The sequence below is a fragment of the Ursus maritimus genome, unplaced genomic scaffold, assembly GCF_017311325.1.
Source record: "Ursus maritimus isolate PB19 unplaced genomic scaffold, ASM1731132v1 scaffold_13, whole genome shotgun sequence".
Lineage (NCBI taxonomy): Eukaryota > Metazoa > Chordata > Mammalia > Carnivora > Ursidae > Ursus > Ursus maritimus.
The window spans coordinates 3,667,997-3,692,783 of NW_024423675.1; the positions used below are offsets into that span (position 1 = coordinate 3,667,997).

The 24,787-nt window shown below is 39.7% G+C and overlaps 1 protein-coding gene across 5 annotated transcripts in view; it reads right to left on the reverse strand.

Annotated features, from left to right (window-relative positions):
• Window positions 1-24,787, reverse strand: part of BACH2 (BTB domain and CNC homolog 2) — a 347,862-nt gene that overhangs the window by 294,460 nt on the left and 28,615 nt on the right. The window contains exon 1 of one of the 5 annotated variants that reach the window (XM_040627543.1): window positions 1,150-1,223. The exons of the other annotated variants lie outside the window; for them this stretch is intronic. The gene's annotated coding sequence lies outside the window, so the exon portion shown is untranslated. Of the gene's footprint in view, window positions 1-1,149; window positions 1,224-24,787 lie in introns of those variants that run through there. 5 annotated transcript variants of the gene reach the window in all.

Below are 24,787 nucleotides of genomic sequence, written 5' to 3' on the forward strand. Positions count from 1 at the left end.
GGTGACTAGCAATAATTTAAATCTGAAATAAGAGAAGACCAAATTTTAAAAATCTTTAGTATCTGGATTAAAAAAGGCTTTTTAGGGGTGCCTGGCTGGCTTAGTCAGTAGAGCATGCAACTCTTGATCCTGGGGTCGTGAGTTCAAGCCCCATATTGGGTGTAGAGCTTTAAAAAAATTTTTTTTAGGAGGTGGAAATAGAATTGAGAAAAATCTCTAGTCTTGCTCTCCAGGAATCTGTTTCAAGGGCCTCTAGGCCCAGATTCTCATTCCATGACAGGAGGCTGGCAGTGACAGAATAACGAGGCACAAAGAGGTGGAACGGATGACAGCTAAAGAAGCCATCAAGGGAAGAGAAGTGGGAAGGGAGTGACAGAAGTTAAATCGGAGTGATAAATTGGTAGGTTGAGTCTGAGTGATTATTGTTGGAACAGAACGCACAGAGGATCCTTTACTCAATGTAGAATGGTGTGTGCCAGGAACCACTAAGTTACAATTAATCTTAAATGTACATAAACTCTGGGTTTCAGTTTTATTGTTTTTCTCTGCCTCTACCATATAGCTCTTGCCCTTTAAACAACTGTCACAGAATAGGTATAAAGCAGAGTAAAGTGCTGTACTTTTATATGTGTAATGTGTACAATGGAGATGATCAGTTTCTAAAAGTTATAACGAAATACCTACTCTAAATAGAATTATCCCACTTTTACTATTACTGTCATCCATTGAAAACAACTTCTTCCAAGTAATCTGAAACCTCAGTTTCATCCTTCAATTTCTGCTCCGAATTCTTGAGGATAGATTTCAACAAGTTTTCATACGAAAGGAGAAATCAGTTATGTTGGTGTCAAGTTCCCTCTGCCTCCCCGATCCCTCCCTGTTGACTGATGCAGTGTATTAACTAACATGCGCACCTGAAACAAAGTAACACATGCTCTTAAAAAATACAGATTGAATAAAAAATCATTTACTTAGTTTATTATTTAGGTTACCCTGCAGTTCAAGAAAAATGGGTACTTATTAAAATGCATATTTATAAAAGATGAACGAGATGACATAAATGGATTTACTGAAGGATTATTTTATGTAAAAGATGATCAAGTACATCATAGTACAGTATGGTTTATAAAATCACATTCCGTAACAAACCTTCTAGGAACACAGATATTCCGTGAAGCAGGCTACTTCTGCTGGAACACCAATGTGGTAGTTAAACAGGATCTGATCAGGAAAAGGAAAATTTACGCTGAAATTGTTAGACATAGCATGTGGAAGTACTCAAGAGAGAGCTAACATCAATGTTCTATGAAAGCTTCCTTTAAATACACATATAAAGCCTATTTGTCAATTTAGGATGCCTTTTCAAAGTCAAGTTTTTTATATTACAAATGTGAAAAGGCTTCAAATGTCTGTTACTATAAAAATGTTTCTATCTTTACTTTTTAATGAAGACTAAAGACCATGAATAAATCATTGACCTGCAACCTATTATGACAAGAACATGGACACTGTTTAAACGTATGCCATTTTTAATTCTCATTAGGAGAGGACTATTAGAGTGTATCAGGCATGCAATGTATTTAGGCAAGTGCTAAATTATTAAGGGCTATTGGACAGCAATATTCGTATCATTACATTAAGGTAATTAAAATCAGTCTTTTCTAAACTTCAGAACGTGTCATTCCTCTGAAGTATAGCCTCTACCTACTTTTTCACTGCGGTATCTTCCTATTCACCACCACCTACCTCATACTTCAGTCAAAGGGAGCGAAGTGGGTCTTACAAAGGACAGACAAAACAGCCGTGATCCTGATGGGGCTTATTGTTGAACTTGGAGGAAAAGAACCATTAAATGAACAAACCCAGAGATAAATATGTAACTAAAATTCTCATAAGAGCTAGGAAAGAACGGAGACAGGAAAGTATGAACAAGCAGGGGGAGCTCATTAAGGGTGGAGATCAGGAAAAGCTTCTGAGGAAGCGATATTAAGATATGACTAAAGGATGAGCTAGAGTTAGCAAAATGGAAAGCGTTAGGGAAAGCATTTCAGGCAGAAGCAGCAGCACCAGAAAGAGCCTGAGCTCTGGTCAAAGTGGCTGATGAGCCTGGCTGGGGCTGGGTCAGCAGAAGGCTGTGGGTTCCAAGGAGGAGGGCAGATGAAGGGTAGCGTGAGCTGACTCCTTCACTATTGCTGTGCTCAGGGTCCAGACCATGGAACTGCCTTTTATTTGGTTTTTGTTCCTCTTTAGGTATGGAATTGAAAGCGAGTTTAGAAAATTGGGAAGATTTTACACACTTTCCTGTTATCAGAGGAATATAAAAATATCAATAACTCAGAAACAACAGAGACCTTTCAGAAGATTTATGGTCTCTGATTCAGAGGTAAACTCTGCTTGGAGCATGGGAAGAGTATACTAGGTAAGATCATTTTTCTTTAATCACTTTCCAAGTGACAGGCCAGAATCATAATGGAAATGACGCAAGATGCCACCTTTTGGAAGATGGGGCGACTGTCTCTGCCGTGGGAACAGAGTGAAGGTTTGCCAAATATCAGCTAAAAGGAAAGAGGCACTCTTGTTTTTGGTTATAGCCAGATTCTGTGTTGGAATGAGGCCAATAAAAATCTGGACAGGTGACATGGTTTCCTACATGTTCCGCCCCAGGCAGAAGTCCATGGCAATTCAGGGTCCCCATTGCTAGGGAGAGGGAAGTGAACCTCTGTGTCAGGCGCATTTTGTGCCTACTACCTCATGGTAATTCTTAAATACGAGATAGAATGTTCACTGGAACATTTTAATATGTCAAAAAAATAAAATCTAAGGTTGAGCAATAAAAAGTAATACTAAGTATTTCATCCAGAAGCAAATACATCTTATCAAAAATTTACATTTTCCAACAGAATAGATCATTTAAATGAAAACTCCATAGAACAAGACGATAATTTATTTCATAGGTGGTAGGTTTTTAAGTGAGAGACATGTTTTTCCTTCCTTTCTCCCCACCCACAGATTATGGGCCATTTCTAGATGATGTTCAGCTGACCTTCTTTTAAAAGACCCAAAAAAAGGTGATGCTTACTCTCAGTGGAAAGGTAGTGTTCTACCAATTTTGGTAAATACTGATCTAGACCCGAACCTCTGACTTCTAAATGAAAGAACAAGATGACTCACATATGCCTAAGGAAAAAGTAGGTCTGGTGGCCAGATCTGAAAGAGAATAAAAATGCTACAAAATGTAGAGTAAATCCTGTTCAAATTATAGACAAATAACTTAACATATCCTTTTTCATTTCATTATGTCTACACTAAGTATACTATTTTTCCCAGTTTAAGAAAAGTTGAACCTGCCAAAATCAGAATTTTTACAAATAATTAAGAAAATAGCTATTTGTTTTAAAAGTTGCTTCACCTTATGAAACGAGTCAGTTGTCCATGCATATTTAAGATCACTTAAAAATGGATTTACTGCTTAAAAAATAATTTTTCAAAAACACCTCTCCTATGTTAGATGAAGCCTCACTATTCTCCATCCATCCATCCATCCATCCATCCATCCATCCATCCAACCAACCAACCAACAAACATTAATGGAGCCCCTGCTATAGGACAGGCGTAGCTCTGCACTCATGGTACAGCAGTGAAGAGGACAGTCTAAACTCCTACCCTGGGATGCCTGGGTGGTTCAGTTGGTTAAGCGGCTGCCTTTGGCTCAGGTTATGATCCCCGGATCATGGGCTTGAGTCCAGCATCCAGTTCTTTGCTCAGCAGGGAGCCTGCTTCTCCCTCTGACAACCACTCCCCCTACTCGGGCACCGCACCCCCCGACAAATAAATAAATGAATAAATAAAATCTTTTAAAAGAATAAATAAAGTAAATAAACTTCTACCCTGATGTTGTGCATTCTCATGTTATGCTCACACCATCAGGGCAGGAGTTCAGAGTGGAAAGGAAAATCAGCTTTTAAAAAATAATAACCATTTCAGGGGCACTTGGATGGCTCAGTTGGCTGACTCTTGGTTTCAGTTCAGATCATGATCTCAGGTTCGTGAGACTGAGCCCTGTGTAGGGCTCTACGCTCAGTGGGGAGTCTGCTTCTCTCCCTCTGTCCCTCCCCTGCCCCAACCCTCGCTCCCTTTCTCAAATAAATAAAATCTTTTTAGAAAGTAAAAAATAATAAACATTTCAGTTTTGCAAGATGAAAATACTCTAGAGAACTGTTACACAACAATGTAAATATAGTTACCACCATAGAACTATACACTTAAAAATGGTTAAGAGGGTAAATTTTGTGTTTTTCACAACAAAAAACTAAACTAAAATTTTAGAAGGACAAAAATGAACATAGCCCATATTTACTGAGTACTTACCATGTACTAGGTTCTACTCTGAACAGAACTACATTAAACCTTCACAAAAACCTTAGGAGGCAGCACTATTATTATCTCTACTTTATAGAAGAGTTTACTGAGGCCCAGAGAGGTTAAGCAACATGTCCAAGATCAAATATCCACAGGATGGAACTGGGATACAAACCCAAGCAATCTGACATGAGCAACTTGTCTCCTAATTCCACACAAAAATGTTGAAAAGCAATACCACTTTCAATTGGAACTACAGTTCATAGTACGAAAATAGTAGTAACAGTACAGTAATAGTAGAAGTAATCACAATCACCTGTTCTCATCCTTGATTTGGCTTTTAAAAATCTTGATGATCTGTAACCCAACTTACTGCTCTTTTGATAGTTGTTTTTCCTAAAAACCTAAGCACTGAACAAACCTGCTTTCGACCACTTCTCTCTAAGCCATCATATTCTTTTCCTACAAATGGAAAAAAAAAATCACACAGGACGGTTTCTTTTAAAACAGACATTACTGAAACTGTAAATATTTTTAGCCCTTTGTACTTTTCATCCAGCAGCTTGGCTGAGAATAATATAGCAACATTTAAAAATAGCCCTTCAGTACTCTGAAAACCATTAAATAGTTTAGCACATACCCAGCACCTGCTTGACTTGTCTTCATCAACACTATTTTGCTAGTCATATAAAAAAAAGAAAGCCCTTTTGGTTTCAGAATTTTTCTCCCTTAAAAACCAAATGTGTCACCAGGGCATTCGGTGCTAGGTTGCCCTCTCTCTTCCTAACTTAGAAGGTGACACCTGGACGAAGTCATGGGTAACTAATGAAGACGCAACTTTCCCCTCTGTGCAACACACCTCACAGCATGTGAGAACAACTTTCCCAGGCAGGGGCCTTTATAACAACTGTTGGGATTTTAAAGGACAGTTGGTTTTGTTCTGTAATTTACAGAAGGTTTTCAGAGCGATATGAGGACACATGGCGTAAATTTGTCCTGAGAGAGGAAGGTGATGGTGGTGAGGTAGGAGGTACTCTCTGGCCTATTTTTCCAGAGGTGAGAAAGTACAATCCATAGATTTTAGAAGGAAGAACGGAGAAAGAGGGAAGAAAGGAAATAACTTATTTAGAATCGACTATGTTCCAGTACTTTGTGCCTGGCACTGAACTTCCAACTAGGGTCTGAGCAGCACTACGTTGTAACAAAACTGAAGTAACAGCCGGAACAAACATAAACGTCACAGTATTTTAAAGTCCAAATTAGGGTGAGGCATGGGTTTCAAGACTGCTGGGTATCCTTATTTAATAATTCAAAGATCACCATAACCTGGTGTCAAGCAGCTTTTTTTCCCCTCCAGCCACATTTGATGAAGACTTTATAGCATAACCTGATACAATCAAAATTTCTTGGAACATGAGAAGGTCTCTGACACAAACCAAAGAGAGGCAGTTAAAAAAAACCACTCATTAATAAAAAGACTCAGCTAAGGCGGAGCTTTAGGGTGAATACATGCTGTATTGTCTAAACGGGACACTTCATGAGCCTGAGAGGATATTATCAAGTAATCCAGGACCCTGGGACACCCCTGGGCAAACCAAGACTTACAACGGCCCATCCATAATCCACAGCTATGGGCCCCAAGAGGAAAGGTTATAAACAGGCTCCAGTGGAAACCATTTTGTTTCCTTTGGTAGTTTTAGGTCTCCTAAAATGTATGAGACAATGCTAACAGACAGCATACCTTCTTCTGGCTTTCCTATTCAACTTTCCCAGGCACAGATGAGACAACAATCTGACTCTACCTAAAGCAAAAGTAAGTGGATATCATCCTGGAGAGACATCTGTATGTAGCTCATTTCATCAGTGACTGAAACAAAGATCCAGAAGACATATTGGTATAAAACACCATAGCAGGGACAACAGGAACAGGATTCCAAGATTCTTGAAAGGTTAAAAGTGGACCAAATGAATTTGGTCAAGTTTACTAAGATTCAGTGTAAGATTCTACAGTCAATCCATAGGCCTGGCAGCTTCCTGATACAATAAAGACAATGTGACGGGACTGCCAAAATGTCCTTTGGGCTGCATTAGTAAAGGTACTGTTCTCAGGGCCAGAGAAGTCCAAGTGCCACCATACCTGGCTCCAGTCAAACTATTCATGGAGAACAGCTTTGAATTTTGCCCACTACATTTTAAGGCACCTTCTCATAAACTGGAGAGTGTGAAGAGAAGGGAGACCAGGATGATGAAGGAATTATCTTATGAGGAATACTGAAGGGAACTGAGCATAACCAGCTTGGAAAGAGAAGAATTGTAGAAGTCACTGTTCTGTCTTTATCTAAATAACTGAAGATTTGCCCTGTGAATTGATAATTAGACTCATTTACCACACAGAAATTATGATCCCTTAGACAAAGCATCTACACTGGATAGTGTCGAACTTGAAGGCGTATGAGGTCTTGCCCAGTCTAACAGTCTAATTACACGGGGGAAAGTGCCACACTCTTCACGAAATCAAGTACCGAGAATGGGCCAGGGGCTGCACAGACACATTTTCTTCGTCATATATTGTGGAGCTCTTTTCTACCCATGCTGAAGTAAGGATGTCAAAGCATTTTTAATACATCTCATGGATGAGGCCACATCTATTGGAAAGAGAAAACACAGCAGCAGTTACACCATATATTTCACATTTGACCTAAAACCGGCCACACAGAAGAACTGGTCATCATAAAGGACTTCTCTGGTCAAACACGATTTGTATATAGAAATAAATAAAAACATCACTGCTAAACTGTTTTTTAACAGCTATCATGGTACAAGTTGCTCTTAATATGCAAAGATTTCTTATTCCAAAGACCTTCTGTACACAGTAACGTAATATATCTTTTTGTCTTATTATTTATCATCCTAAAAAAAAAAAACGGTTTCCAAAATATGTACATCCATTTATAAAAACTCAAAGGCAGGTTATTTGGCAACAAATCACAACCACCTAAAAGAGCTTAAGTAAGAGAACTCTAGTGCCAGAAATAAAGCCAAAAAGATAAGACATCTTAGAAAACTACAGAGAAGCAAATCAACAGACGAAAATCTGAATATCTAGTGCAGAGCGTGGCAAATAGTTGGTGAATAGAAATAAACACTCCCTACAGACAGACTCAATTAAGCACAGCACATAATTTATTCATGAAAAAAATAACTGAGTGTGAGTCTTAGATCTTCTCAAAATTACTTGAAAATATTCACTAAATATAAAGAAAACTGACACATTAAAGCACGCTAATACGATGAAGTGGACTGACCTGTTGCTCTAGGGAGCAGTGAGAACATAATCTAATGTGTATAAGGACCGTGGCCACCTAATGGTATAACGCTCTGCAAACTGAGTAGAGGAAGGCAGATTTAATTAATTGTTCTCCACCTCTTTGAACAGACAATATGTTTGGTTTTAAGAAAGTAAAAGGACCTGGGGAAGAAAAGGAGTATTATACTGAATGATCTATATCCTATATTTAGAATATGCACCTTATATTTAAGAAATATTTCCTCCCAGACTTTTATTCTATAATAAACAACTACAAACAGCAAAAACAATAAAAAAAAAAAAACAGTAACGACAAAAGCCAATCTGTTAGGGGATTTATAGAAAAGTAACAATCAAAGATTCTAGCTGTATAAAGGGGTCTCCTGTCAATTCATTATCTTCCCCTTACAAGTAATTTTACATATATTCCAAAAGGCCTGGGGAGGTATTGCAACGTTGCAAACTCAAAATGAGTCTCCTGAGCGTTAATATTCCATATACTCCCTATCGTCAACCAAAATCTCAATTTGCTGCCACCAACACTCCAAAATAACTTGATTGTAAAAACTGTAGGTTCCCAATCAATTGACTTTTTCAACATCAGATGATTGGATATAGCATTTATAGACTTCAGAGCCCTAATATACCCACCTTTTTAGCCCCCATAATAATATAAACTATATCCCTATGATCCCATTAGAGTTACAAGAAATCACTATAGATCATTCCCTGCCCTCTAACACATTATCGGAGGTGTTTGGGTTTGTTTGTTTGTTTTTAAACTTTTACAAGCCTCATGTGATTTGTAGCCACACAAGACTGATTTTCCAAACGGGAACCTTACTACCCTTCCACTATGGCCTCTCCACAATCAGCAAAATGTATTCATTTTCATTCAACAATTATTTATTAAAATTTTACTCTATGCAAGAAACTGTGCTGGGGTAGATGACACTAGAAATCCATAGTCCTGAGGAGGTAAAATGGTGGAGGAATAGGAGGACCCAAAGTTTGTCTCGTCCCTCGAATACAGCTATATAGTTATCATTCTGAAATTCACAGTCCTATCATCAATGAGTTTTAAATCCAGTAGGTGAAAGATTCACATACAAGTATCTACAAGGCGTCCAAGTGACACCTGAATGGTGAAAGCAACACCCAAGGAGGCCACGTAAAGAAGAGGTGTTCAACTGTGGTAAATATGAAGAAACAGTGGAGGAGGAGTCATTTGAACTGGGCCAGAGAGGATAGAAGGGCCCAGATTTTGACCATCAAAGATGAAAGGGAAGAACGGAGGGACGGAGAAAAAAGTCAGCTTTAAGGAGAGGAGACACAACGAGCATAATCTGCAAAGGCAAAAACTCCAACAAGTACCACATACCCTCAGAAGAGCAGGTAGGTAAGGTTACTTGCTGAAAGCAGGGTTCCTTAATCCAGGTTGGAGAAAGGTAGGAAATACATGGTTCTTCGGAAGGATCAGTAGTTTCACAGGGTCTGAAACATAATCTTCCTTTCTCTGTAAGTCAGACTCTCTGACTGAGTGCTTAGCTTCAGAAGGGTCCAACGTGAAGGAAGGAAGAAGCAAATCCTGGCTGGTTGTCCAGGTACAGGACCTAAAGCCAGCAACCCACAGGGTAACATATGTTGTGACTAGGACTTTCTCATGTCAATCCAAAATGTACGGAAATTCTGAAAAGACATTTACCAATAGAAACTTGCCTTATCCTTCCTTTTAAGACTACTCCATTTTGAAATAAGAGCAGAACCTCCAAACTCTGAATTAACCCAACCACCAATTTTCTCCGCTCTTTCACAGGTCATTCATTGTGAAGCTGTGTTGAGTTGCTAGGGGAAAAAAAATCACATAATTGCAGGATTTAGTACATCGAGGTCCCCCTACTAAGCTGGTCCTCCCATTTCCTACAGAGGCCATTTCACCCAGCTTCTATCCTCCCCTTGCTGGCACACAAGTAGGTCATGGCACGATTCCCAGCCGTGGTGAAATATGACTGAGTTCTACCACTGACATGTGAGCAAAAGTGATTATGCTAATTTCCAGGCCCGATGCATAAAAACCTTCTGTGTGTGATCCTCCATGTTCTTTCCTCCTCTTTTGATGTGACACAGACAAGCACGGTAACTGGAAGCCGTGCATTGAAGACGGAGAAACTACAAAATGGAAGCAATGCGGCTTCCTGAGGAATGCCGCCCATCGCTCGCTAACAGCCATTCTGAACACTACGCAGATAAGGAAGAAACTTCTCTTGTTTTAAACCAGTGAGAGTTGAGGGATTATCTTTACAGCAGCTAAGAATGACCTTAATAATACACAAATTCTGACCATGTTTTTTGCATTAGTTCGGGTCTACTGAGAAGTAGGCACCAAGACAGGATTAGAAATACAGAAGGTTTATTAGGGGAGGGAGCAAGAGAGTCTGGGAGGTCCTTCAGACCACAGCTCTGGATGGAGAGAGAGAAGGAAGGAGGAACGGACAGGAAGTCTCAGACTGCGACACAGTTCCGAGAAGGGTCTGGTCAAGACAATGGGATTTCTCAAGCTAACGTGGCCCACTAGGAAAAGCCTGCATCCCACAGGAATGGAGTTGCCATAGGAGCCCCCACTGCACTCAGTCACTGACTGGGAGGAGCCAGGGGGCGAAGTGTGGCCTCAGCGTGGCCCAAGAGGGGCAGCTGCTGGGCCCTGCTGGCCCCAGCGGCAGATGTGAGCAGTTCATATTCACGGGTACCATGTTCTTCAAACTGTCCAGTCCTACATTCCTCTCCCTCCTTCTCTTTATCCATATCCACACCTTGCCTTTTTTCCTTTGCTCCTGTCTGTTAAGAAGAGTTGTTATTTCTCTGGTCCAAAGCTAATCTCTCCTCCTTTTCTTTGCCTCTTCTGGATTCTATCTATCCTCTACTATGGAAACATACTCAAGATTTTCAACCTCAAAAACTAAGATTAAAAAAAATATGTTTCTTGACCTTCTTGTTCTCTTTTCCTTCGCATCTAAGTTTCTTGCAAGAAACTTTATTTTTCATTGCTCATCAATCGCTCTTTACTAGGATTACATGAAGGGACAAATTGACATATCCCGAATCTTTTCTTGACCTCTCTGAAGTGTCCAGAAACTCCTGTGTTGGGTCCTTGGATACCCCCCGCTTAGGTTTTCTTCCTCTCTGAAGATCATTCCTTCTATTTTCCTCCTCCTTAAATGTCCACTTTGTATGGCTTCCACCATTGGTTCTCTCTGTTCTCTGTCTTGCACATTAATCTGATGACTCTCATGACTTAATTAAGCACCCATTCACTGCTGACATCACTCATGCAGTCACCCAAACCTGAAACCCGGGAGTTGCCCAGAATTATTTCCTCTGTTTCAATACCTATATTTAATCAGTCACCACGTTTGAGGATTCTATTCCTTATCTGGCTCTCAGCACCATCATCTCTTGGTCTTGACCCCTACCACTCCTGGCCCATCACTTTTCTCATGAACTTCTGTAGGAATGTAGTGACTGATCCTCTGCCTCTGAACGAGTCTGTTCCCCTTCAGTCACATCTCTGCATAGCGGTATGACAGCATTTCTAAAGCACAAATCTGATCATGAGAACTGGTTCCCCACTGCCTACAGGATAAAGGCCAATCTCCCTAGAATGGTATATAAGATCCTTCATAATCAGGCTCCCATCTATGTTTTAGCCCGATCTTTCTCCACTGCTCTATGTCTCCAAACTCTCATCATACTGAACTGTCTGCAATTCATACAATGTGTTACACGTTTTGTGCTCCCATGGCTTTGTATATACCTTTTGTCTTGAATGTTCTTTCCATCACCCTTATCCTACTAGGGGAATTTTCTATACATTTTTCCATAATCAGTGTTGGATTCATTGGTTCAGTGATCGATCTCTTTACTGACGAACTCACCTTTGTGTAGGGCCCCTTACCATCCCCTCAACCCCATACCAGACTATTCAAGGGCTCTTATAAAGTTAGTAGTGCTTGTCGTGGCACCCGATACATGATTCTAGGGTAGCAATTTTAGCCTGTTCTTTTTTGAATAGCACTGACACAAAACAGGCACTTAATGAATGTTTACTGACTGGAAGAATGAATGATGAACAAATCTAATCTTCCATCTTGAGTTTGGCCTGATAAAATTTGTCTCTTAAAAACAAAATTTTCAGAGTGGCCAAAAACCATTATGATGCCAATCAACATTACAGGCACGCAGTGGTGGCCGAGTTCAAGTAGTGACATCTTCAATTTACATGTGAAAAGTGAGTACTTGGCATTAGAGGAGAAAGATTGAAAAACTCTACATAAGGCTGCCCAAAGATAGCTCAGGGCTATTATCCCAAGGGACATGCATTCATTCTTAGTAACTGTGTAAACCAGAGTTCACGTTTCACACAGAACTTTCTAACAAATTGGAAACAGGAGATGGTTTAGCTAGGCAGAGGAAAAGCATGGCTTTGATACACAAGAAACTACACATGCATTTTACATTAAATGCTGTTGTAATTTGCTCACAGAACACAGCACAAAAATTATTCTAAAAGTCATAGCTTGTAAATTTGACATGTAAATAAGAATTTAAAATTAGAAATCTCCACGGCCACTGAATGCTAAAAGAGTAAAAGGAAAAAGGAAATGAAAGATAAAATACACCGTTTCAGACTCTCTGGAATGCATCTCCCTCCAGCCTGATCAGTCGGAGGCGTCCTCACATTCAACGCACTTGCTAAACACAAGAGTTGACTGAAAATGGGCCTTTTCATAAAAAATCATGGGTCAAACAATCCCTATGACGTACACTGCTGTTAAAGGAAACACACTTTTTCTCGTTCTTGACACGATGATGCATGATGTGCTCATTCAGAGAAACAGCTTAACATGGTTCCCATCCTAAAACTTCGTGAAAACAGCTTTTTTAAAATTTGAAAAATAAATCCCCAGACATAATTCTTGTAAAATATTAAATCCTGCCAAAGATGGATGTTTTCAGGGAAACAGGCCAAAGAAAGCTTTTAATTTATTTAATGTTCTATGAGCTAATGGTATCAAGAAAATATATATCTTTGGTTCCAAATACACAAATTGGTGGTGTTTATGTTACCATCCACTTGACAGAGTCCCTCCTATCCAGCTTTGTAAGAGTAGCATTTTTCCTGGAGCAGACTCCTGAGGCCTAAATCTACAAAAAGTCTGTGATGACATCAAGCTTAACGTTTGGCCAGGCCAGTAAAATTATTCCTCAAAGTGGGTGTTAATATATCATTTTTACTCAAACCTAAATGAAATGTCAGGAAAGCACTCTCATGTTTACTCCAACTACCCATTAATAAACATTTCTGACCATAATAACTGAAGGTCCCATGTTCTCAATACAATGACACCAACAAATTCCCTTGAAAATTTGCTCATAACCACAAGTCTAGGTAGATGTGACCTCTCAGGTTTTAGACTGATGACACTAAAAAAAAAAAATGCATTTATAGACCGAAAAGCTTATAACCCTGGCCAAGCAGTCAATGACTTCCGAGCACCAGGAGAAACTACTTGAATTAAATAAATATTTTTGGAAAATCTGCATCATTTGGGTGGTTCACTGGTATATACAAAATTTATCCTTTAACAAACAAATAGGATTTCTAATTATCTCCCTATATTTCTCTTCCTTACACTTTTCAAGTTTAATCCCAGAACTGTTCAATCTCTGACCTTTTTTACTCTTTGCCCTCTGTCTGAAGTTTTCATTAAGAATTACTTTGTAATGGTATTGAGGTTATACTGGAAAGTGTTCTTTTTTTTTTTTTTTTAAGATTCTATTTATTTATTTGAAAGAGAGTGAGCATGAGCAGGGGGAGGAGCAGAGGGAGAGGGAGAGGGAGAGGGACAAGCAAACCCTGTGCTGAGCGCAGAGCCTGAGGCAGGGCTCAGACCCACGACCCCCAGGATCATAATCTGAGCCGAAACCACTTAACTGACTAAACCACCCAGGAGCCCCTTGGAAAATGTTCTTAATTTCAGAGATGATGCCGAAGTATTTCGGGTATAATGTCATGAGGCCTGCAACTTACTTTCAGATGGTTCTGAAAAAGCGAACCCCTTTCCCCAACACACATACATAAGCTATATATAAGGAGATAAAACAACAAATGTTAATAACTGGCAAATGTAAACTTAGGGTACAGAAATGTTCCTTATATTATTCTGTCATCTTCCCTCTAGGTTTGAACTTTTCAAAAGAAAAAAAGTTTTAAAAGAATAACTTAATGAGTTCCAGCTTTTTGAACTGTAAATGCAATTTTTTAGCATCACAAGTCTAAAACTTGAGGGACCTTGTAATAAAGACTGTCATAACGACTGATAAAAGACACATTTGATTGTCTTCTTACAGGCATGATATTGATTCAGTTCGCACAACCTGGAAGTGACTGTGATTTGAATCTGGGATGGAGGTAGAGAGGCATAATGAACACATCCACAATCCAAGCCTTTCCCTCCAGAAGGGTCCAAAAGCTAGCCCCCCGTGTCTCCTGGTCCCTACTTCCCAGTGAGATCCTGCTTTGCTTACGCACTCCCAAGCACCCACCTGGAAATACCTGGGAGATCAATGAGGGTTTGCAAGTAGATTCTGCATGTTAGACCTGTTAATTTAAAAATATAAGTGTCTTAAATATTCTTAAAGGCTTCCAAAATTGTAGCTGAGTCTAAAATGCTTTTTCAAATATTTATGTGCAAATCTTACACAAGAGATTTGCTATTATAGTCAGTATGGATTTGGTCAAAGAAACAAAAGACTAACTAAAGGTATGCTTCATTTCTGTTAAAACATGAACTATTGTCCTCCTGCAATTACACCGGCACCTGTGACGAGAAAACGTTTTAAACATTTCCTTGCATCAGTCACGTTGGGGTGATCTACTTTGTCCTCACTGAGTATGCTTGTTACCATAGTTGAGAGTGGGATGGTGAAGGAATTTCTTCTTCAATTATTTTTTTCTAAAATCACTTCCTATTTGCCCTAAAATCTTGGGTCAGATTCCAAAAGAGAGATTTTACATTGTCCACATATTTTCAACAATGTGATATAAACATAACTTTCTTTAATATATTTGTGCTAATATGATGCTAAATTCCTAACTCACACATCAGAATCTTAGCTACAGTCTGCATCTATCCTGAACATGACTGTCTTTTAATTAGCCTGATATGTTTACGGTAATAAACACAAAGCTTCAGAACAACTCAATATACTCAGGTGAGATCTTTACCACTTACAGCATAGTAATCAACTAGTAATCAACTAGGTGGCATTTTCTAAATGAGAAATACTAATTGCAAGGTGAGATCCCTTTCTGTCTATCTATACTGAGTACTTACATGGCAGGCATGTGCTAGGGATCTGGCTGCACCTATACTTCATTTTATTCGGCACCATCTCTGAAATTAAGAACATTTTCCGAGTAGGTAATGTTATGGGCCCTGGACAGGAAAGGACAAGAATCTCCGAGAGGGGGAAATGAACACCTACCAAACACTACCATGTCGCAATGTACTACTGCCGTCTAGGTATTATCCCACTTCGCTCTCTCTACAACCCTATGATGTAAGTATCAGTAACCTGATTTTACAGGGGAGAAGGCTGGGAGGTATACAGCCCGGCAAGATTGCTGATCTGGGAACTGAACCCACTTATGCCAAGTAAAACACGGGCACCATTCCTCCCTCTGGTCACATTCCACGGCTCTAAGCCAGATGCTGGAGAGAGAGGGAACCACCACAGAAGGAAGAGCTATGAATATTGCGTCCTACTCACTGCACCCGCTACGGAAAGAGGGATGCAGAGCCCCAAGGGGCAAAAGTAAGCAACCAAGCCCTCGAATAGAAAGTAAGTTCCTTTTAAAATCCAGAGCATGTGAGTGGCGGAGGGAGGTTTTGTGTTCTGATTTAATCCAGCTCTTAAAGCTAAATGAACACAAATTCCCAATCCGACCCCCAAACTGACCCAGCCTTCTAAAGATCCTGTAAATGACCAATCACCAAAAGAGAGGAAAGCTCTAGAAGACCCACTAAAAGGCTCTTCTCAGCTGCCCTCCTTGTCCTTCATACCTCCCTCTGTATGACTAACCTGAAGCCTAAATTTAAATGTGTGATTATTCACAATAGCCAAAAGATGGAAACTACCCAAATGTCTATCAACTGATGAATGGGTAAACAAATTGTGGTTTATTTGTGACATACAATGGAATATTATCCGGTCATAGGAAGGACTGAAGTGCTAGTACATGCTACAAGCTGGATAAGCCTCAGGAACATCGTGCTGAATGAAAGAAGCCAGACACACAAAGTCACATATGACTCCACTTATAAGAAATATTCAGAAAAGTTAATCCATAGGAGCAAAAAGCAGATTAGTGGTTTCCAGGGCAAGGCATGAGGGGAGTAGAGAGTGACTCCTTAATGGGTATAGGGTTTCCTTTAGGGTGATGGAAATGTTTTGCAACTAAATAGAGGTGATGCTTGCACACTAAACTATATACTTCAAGAGGATTAGTTTTATGTAACATGAATTTACTTCAACAGCAAAAAAAAAAAAATGTACATATGTGAACACACATTTCTTGGGCAATCCAGAATAAATATATACAGTTTGTCAAGCCATAAAGATGCCCCACCCTGGGCTCTTTTTACATTACACACAAATAGAGACGGATTTCCTGTAAGTCGACCTTGAAGAAAAAAATGTCAGAGAAAGAAAATGAGAACTAAGCCATCTTAAAAAAACACACGCAGCACTACCACCTTGTCATCTTCCTATCTTCTCCATCCCACTAAAACAAACAGAAGCCCCTGTCACTGAGTACACCACATATGGAAACACTGGTCCTTAAGAGACCTAAACAAATTAAATCTACTGTGGTTTGTTCCCTCAAAAATAAAATAGAAAGATCCAGCAGGTCCTTAAACGTATGAAAAGAGGTGCAATCTCTCTGGTTATCAGGGATGTTAAAACTAGAACAACTAGGGATCACTTTCCATCCATCAGAGTGGGAAAATTTGAAGGTTCCCAACACCTAACTGCGGTGAGGCAACCAGGGACTTCGTTTTTGCTGGTGAGAATCCACAGTGATGCAACTTTTTTGGAATGTCACCAGGCCTTATCTTTGACTCAGCTCTTAGGAATCTATCCTTCAAATACCAAAGTCGATACATAAGAATGTATATACATAAGTTTTAACTACAGTGATATTAGGAATGATGAAAACCCAGAACGCTCCTGAATGCCCATCAACTGAGGAATAATTGAATAAACTCTGGTACACCTGTAACTGTAGGAGGCATTAGATTTATATCAAAAAGAGGTAATGGGGAGGGACAGGGTGGTGCAGTCAGTTAAGTGTCTGACTCTTGGTTTCAGCTCGGGTTGTAATCTCAGGGTCATGAGATGGAGCCCCCTGTCAGGCTCCACGCTCAGTGGGAAGTCGGCTTGAGATTCTCTCTCCCTCTGCCCCCGCCCTCCCTCTAAAATAAATAAATAAATAAATAAATAAATAAATAAATAAATAAATAATTTAAAAAAAAGAGGTATTAAATTTACATTTGTTGATAAGGAAAAATATGACAGAATATAAAGTAAAAAAATGAATTGCAGAGAACTGCTTATGATTCCACTTTTATAGAAGGGAAAAATACCGTGTGTATGTGTGTGTGTGTGTGTGTATTCCTCTATAGACTATATAGAGAGAAAAGAAACAATCTGAGAAATGGGGAAAAAGATAATGAACTTTTCCCACATTCATCTTTATATTCTTTGAAATACTATAGCAATCATGTATTGCCCTGTGATATTTCTAAAAGCAGAAAAGTTTAAATAAACAAGATTTTTTTTCTGTATTTGGCATTTATGAGTGATAAACATATATGCAAGAATATGAATGTGACAGTTCCCCAAAAACCTACTTCAAGGGTATGTACTGAAGTTAGCAGAAACTCATCTTCAGCCACCTGAATGGTCTATATTCTCTCCAGACAGTGCAACTCACAATGGATCTACATATCAGCCCCAGTCCCAGCACAGAAACTGGGAGTAGTTATGTAGAGACTTTTCTAGCATTTTGCCAGAGTGATTTTATGTCCACTGACTATAATAATTTAAAAAATTGATCAGGTAAATGTTTTCATGTCTTTTTAATTTCATCTTTCTAATAATGCACTTTTATTGTATTTTATAAAATCATCAGTCCATGATTGTAACAAAACAGAGAAGCATGATTTTAAACAATGAAAGTCAATGTTCATAATGATAAAACATAGTAATGTATTTAGGAACTTTAATAATGAAAGATTAAATTGTGTTAAACATGTTTGGACAATGTTAATACATTCAAACTCTTATACTATGATCCCAAATAGATTAGGAGAAAACCTGGTAATCAGAACAGATTTCTAACGATGTTAAGTAAATGACCAAGCTGGTTCTCTTGTGAGGAACAATGAAGTCTAGATTGTATTTACAAGTGAAGACGAAGAGAAGAAGAGAGTAAATGAAACCCCAGACAACTTTAAAAACCAACTGACAAGAGTTCAACCAAAGACACTTTATCTTTTGCCAAAGCTGTTAGATAAAAAACAAAGTTAACTTGACTTTCATTTTTCTCCCCTCTCATACTTCTGAGTCAAGATGCATCTAAAGATGAGAAAAGACAGTAAGAAAGAGAAGCCAGGGGCCCAAGAGGGTGGGAAGTGGGGGTCTGACTTTCCTGAGCTGATACTATTTTAAGTTTCACTTACCAGTACTCTATGCTAGGTGGGGAGAGAAAAGAGCTTACCACCAGCTAGGAACCATGTCTTCTGAGTTTTCCTGACAGAGACATATTTTTTAAAATCAGAGTGCACCAAGTTAGAGTTACCAGGAAAAACTGGCTAGAAGAATAAAGAACCAAGTAAGTTTCTAGCCAAAAGCTAAAATAAAAAATGCAATGATTTGTCAATGCAAATTTCTTCTCTCCTCCCTAAAGTTTTCAAACCAATGTTCAAGTGAGGTGCATTTCCAAATCTGGCGCTTAAATGTAAATAACTGTGAGTACCACTGTGGCAGATAAAATGCTTTATAATTCGCAGCTGCGGTGCTGAAATAAGGAAATCCTGGATTCTCACCAAAGGGTGAGCAGGCATTGGAAGATCTAGGACACATTTTGGTACTTGAGGATTTCTGAGAAGTTAGGGGAAAACATTTAGGTTATTCTCATGTCTGTTGGACTTTACATGACAAAAGAACCCTAAAACGAAAAGAAGCCCTGTGTGTATGGCAGTGCTAGAATATTGTCTAGATTCCTTGTAACCACCCGTGTATTCAAAAGAGCCTTAGAGATAACTAAGCCCACCACCCTGACAGGTGCGGCATGTGGTGGGGAGCTGTGTGAACTTCTAAAGGGTGATTCCAAGCTGATGGTCTTCTGTTTCACCTGCTCTGTTTCAAGGGTTCAGCGACTTGTCCCCAAAACGATGTCTTCAGTAGGTGGTGACTAGCTGAATACCTCCACAATCAGAAACAGAGCTACGTGAATGAATGAACTAAAGACAAAGTGTCTTAGATCACACAGATTAGTATAACAATATGCAGTACCAGGCAACCAAGAGGTATTTACAAAGCTCCCACTCTGCTTGACACTGAACTATCTGTAAATTTAGTGCTTAGAAGGGGAAAACTCAGAAACACCAAAGTCGTTAGTCCCACTGGACTTCATCTGCCCATTCTACCAAGTCTACTGTACAGGGTACTAAAGGTCTTCCCCTTTGTCAGATTTTAGGCCCCCTTTTCACTCTTTGTTCCTCTTCATAGCATCTGACACTGTTCAGCAGCTTTTTATCTTCTCTTTTAATTATCCGCTCTCCCCTGGTTAGCTGCTGCTTCTGTTTCCTTTATGTTTCCCGGCTCCTCCTTCTCCTTCCTCTGTTTGACTAAGAGCCCTTTTCCAGGCCCTGGGTTTCTCTCTGAGAAATCATCTATCACCCAGGCATCAATTCTCTCCTCCCTGTAGATAGCTCCCTAGCCTTTCCCTTAGACTCCTCTCCTTTATTTTCAACTCTCCATTGAATCATTTTTCTAGCATGTGGGGTCTCTACTGCGTATTCAACCCGTTCACAAATCTTCATTTCTTCCCCTTTTGCTACTCCCTGGACAAAAGAGCTTCTGTCTTGACCTCCTTCATTTCTTCAGCAGCAGAACTGTCCTCCCAGCCACCCAGGCTCCAAATCTTAGAGTCTTCCTCTTCTCCAATTCCAATCATCCAAAGCCTGTTGATTTTTTAAATCTCACCTCTGTCTCTTGCTACCCACTTGCCCTGACCAGACCCTATTTATCTCAGAGTCACTGCTTCTCCTCTACTTTCCCAGTGCCTCCTCCTTCCAAATTGGGCAATATGCCGCCACCATTTTGTTCTTCCCATCACTGTTCCCAGCAATTCAAGAACCCTCACCATCACCCCATAAAACCATCTGCCTCTCTAGTAATGAAGGGTAAGTACAGCAGAGTTGCCAAGAGCTCAGCCTCTGGGGACTGATGGCTGGGCTTCGAACCTCAGTGCCACCAATTAATGGCTGTGCGCCTCAGTCTCCTCAACCCAAAAACAGAGCTGGCAACAATATCTCCCTCAGAGGGTTGCTGTGAAGATAGGATTAGTTTAAAGACGTGAGGAACGTGGAATAGTGCTTAGCACAGAAAGTGCTCATTTACTGCCAAATTTTGATGGCTCCCAGCTAGAGTGGCCTCCACAGTATGTGCCCTTTCTCTCTTCACTATCGCACCTGCCCTCATCCGAGTGTGACGTGTTCTCCCCCTGACTGTTCTATACAAATCCTACCTACTATCAAGGCTCAGGTCTAACTCCCACCCAGCTAGTGGGTCTTCTCTGATTACTCCAGCTACACCCCCTCGCTCCTGCTTCTGGATTCTACAATATTTAGTGGATGTCTCTACATCAAGTTGTTCTCTAAATTACCAAGTATGAGAGACAGCCCACACACTGGAGAGAGCATTGGCGCTAGAGGGCCGACCCTTTACAATGGGTCCCCCTAAGTCAGTGACTAATGTCTCTGATGGTCAGCTTCTATCTCTGAAAGAGCTATAACATAACCCCATTGATAAGGTTTTCTCAAAGATTGGATAAGATCATGTAAAGCTCCTATCACCGCATCAGGCATATTAATAAGTGTCTGTTCCCTTCCAGTGAGACTATACACCCCCCAAGGGCAGCCTGCATTTCTCCCAGCTCCAAGGACAGCGCTATGCAGAAATTAAAAAGACATGTAGGTAAATGGCAGGCCAAATAAATGAACCCCTTCGAAGTCTAATGATTCTATGACAGTATTCTGAAATGGACTTTTCCGTATTTGCTCTAAATAGCTGGCAGTGCTTCCATCATAAAATGCATTTTAACATACTCAGTCTGCCAAGAACATAAACTGATTTTACTTTTGCTCTAATGGGGGAATGCATTATCCGCTTAACCTTTCTCCCTTATATGATATTGAGCTTTTTGTGTTTTTTTAGGACTCATTTACAAAATCCAGAAAGTCCACAGCGAAAGAAAAAAAAAAGAAATTGCAACACTAAGTAATTTGAAAGATTCTTCATACCTAAAAAGGGAATTTTTAACCACAACCTTAGTCATAAACCTTCAGCAGGCAAATGAGAAGCAGTGAAAGATGAAGTCCCAAGGAGAGAATGGGGTTGAAGTGTGACTCGGGTTCAGGCAGTGGGTTAGAGCACTCATGAGACAAGCTGCCGGAAGTGGGTGCTGTACCTTTATCACGGCCGCCCCCACCTGACCACCTGTAGCAGCCTCAGAGGAAGCAGACAACCCCCACACACTTTCCAGCTGCATCTTGGCAGCCACAAAGTGCGCACACATCATCGGCCAACGTATAAAATTATATCAGAAGCATCAATGTGACGGGGGAAAATCTTCAACTCGTGATGAGTAACCTGCGTTATTTAGATTCTGTCACCAAGACCTGAAGCCAAGCTAAGGGGAGACCCCTCTCGACACACCCACACAACCCTGATAACTGGCTACACGGTGTACGATCTTAGTATCAAATATTTGGGGCACTTGAAAGGCTAAAGCAGCCGATCCTCTGGTAGAGGGGAGAGGTTCACTGGGGGCTCTTTGGGGCTGTAATTCTCCTCCCCCTAGTGTTCAATGACAAATGGAAATATGCCACTGGGTCCAAAAGGAAGGAGGACTGTTTCCTGCCTTAGAATTAGGCTAGACAAGGAGAAGAGCTACAGCCCTGTGACCCCATATTGTCCTACAAAGGAAGGGCTGGATTTTATTGAAAGAATGTAATTCATATGTTTGGAGACCTGCTTCAGAAATCATATTATTTAAGTCAGGTGGAGAGAAAACAGGAAAAAAATAAGAGCAACTGTTTATAAGTCATTTTTAAAACTTTGCTTTGTTCCACTTGAATAATTTTTAATCGCCATTTTAAGCAGTTAAATTAAAATGCACCTGCACTGTAAATCATGAGAACACACCTGCTCTTCAAATACGACTTGAAAATAATTTGATTCCTCCATGCTCTCATTTTATATTTAATTTGAAAAGTGAGAAGAAAACTTGAATAGGCTCAAATTCTGACCCATAACTTATAAATCCTAAAGATAATCATCACAGGCATTAAAGAAAAGTGTCACTTTTAAACATATACCCATAATCCAAAATACACCCCGTATTTGAAGGTGGGAGTAATCACACTTCATTGACATCACAATAACAAGGAGGGGCTCTATATAATAGCAAGGATGTCCACCATAGCAATACGTGCACAGAACTTTCAGTCTCTAAGAGCTATGTCCTAAATTAATGTCATATTATCCACTCTAAAATAAGTGTAGAGCCCCTGGGTGGCTCAGTCGGGTAACCATCTGCTTTTGGCTCAGGTCATGATCCCAGGGTCCTGGGATCGAGGCCCACGTTGGGGGGGGGGTCCCTGCTCAGCGGGGAGTCTGCTTCTCCCTCTGCCTGCTGCTCCCTCTGCCTGCGGCTCCCCTTGTTGTGCTCTCTCTCTCTGACAAAAAAATAAGTAAAATCTTTAAAAAAAAAGAAGTTTAATTTGCAACAATGTTCTTTGTCCACTGGGGCCAAAGAAACTATCAAGAGTATTTACCCACATGCTTCCATTTCCCATGTAACTTGCCTAGGGCCATCCTGAGTCAAGAGCACAGAAAAAAACAGAGCATTTCTTCCTCTGTGCAGTCTTCTTCTGCCGAAGCTTGGCAACTCTTGTAAATCTAAATGTAAAATACACATCTTTAAATAATCATCAGTGTTAGTAAGGTGCACAGGTAGACACCGACGTCTCCTGTGTGGGCAAACCCTACAACTACACTTCTTTCACACAGGATGATTCTGGATAAATGTCTGCCTTAACATTTTTTTCTAAACACAGGTTGCCTTCTTTGCAAAAACGTAAATTTGACTGCCAGCAGATTACCCCACACAAAAGAAAGAGGGTGGAGGAAAGCTCAGTAAGTGTTGAGAACTATAGCTTTCATTATGGATTTTGGGATATAATTTCCTATCATCTATCCCCATCTTCATTTCCTCATCCCCCAACAAACACAATACCAGTTATTCACCCCTTATTATATCCTAGTATAATGATGTCCTGCTAACAATCTCATCTTAATTTTCTACTATCATCCACCAGAATATCTCTTGGAGAAAAAAATTAAACCCTATGAAAAACCTGAGTGATATAAATTCAGTGTTTCAGTATCTTAACACTTTTAAACTCTATCTAGATGAAAGAGTTTACTATCTCCTCTTCATTCCCCCTTCCAAAAACGTTAAGGCAGTAACATTCCTCCACTTTGGATCCTTTTGTAATGGCTGCCTTTGTATTTATTTTTACACAGTATTTGAGATATCAAAAGTCTGAAGTTTTTACATTTCTTCAAAAGGGTAGCCCAAAGCCAAATTTCAGCCTCATCTATAAGACAATTTAATGATTAAGCTGCTTTTGTGATTCTACTCTTACACATATGCCCAACAGAAGTGCAAATGTGTGTTTGTCCACAGATATGTTCTGGAATGCTCAATGGCAGTGCTATTCATAATGGCCAAAAAACTGAGAACCACACAAATGAATAAATAGTGGTACACTCACACCATGGAATATTATACAGCATTGAGAATCAAAAATTGACCATTATATACAACAATATGAATGGCTTTCACAAACCTATTATTGAATGAAAGAAGCCAGACACAAAATAGTACATGCCATATGACTTCATTTATACGAAGTTCAAAAGCAGACAAAGTGAATCTATGCTTTTAAAAGTCAGAGTAGTGGGGCTCCTGGGTGGTTCAGTTGGTTAAGCATCTGACTCTTGATTTCAGCTCAGGTCATGATCTCAGGGTCGTAAGCTCGAGCCCTGAGTCCTGCTAAGCATGAAATCCTACTTGTGATTCTTCCTCTCTCTATCTCCCTTTCTGCTCCTCCCCCTGTGTGTGCATGCACGCTCTCTCAAATAAATAAATCTTTTTTAAAAATTAAAAAAATAAAGGAGCAGTGGTCACCATAGGTGGGGTAGTCACTAAAAGGGAGCATAAGAGATTTCTGGGGTAGTATTTGTAATGTTCAGTGTCTTAATCTGGGAGCTGATTCTACCAATGTTCACTCTGAAAATTCATCAGTATAATGAATGTGTGTGATACGTGCACTTTTCTCAATGTATAATTGAATTTAAAGTTAAACTAAAACTAGCTTCTTCTCTCAAGAAATAGATATACAGGTGTAAAAATTAAAATAGCTCGGCATAGGAAAATGGAACTAAAAAGCTGGGTTCAAATTCAAGATTTTACTATTTATTATGCAATCTCGTCTTCTCTGGCTTTCACTTGTATGAAATGAACAGCAAATGTCAAATGACATTAACAGTACATTTTTAGCAAAAAAGAGATACAAATGTTTATTACTGTTGCCTGAATATTAAATTATATTATACTTATCCAAGATTTCTTTTAAGTTATAAGGTTGTATACAAATGTCAGTATAAATGTAACTGGTAATAAATATCACCAAGTTTGCTATT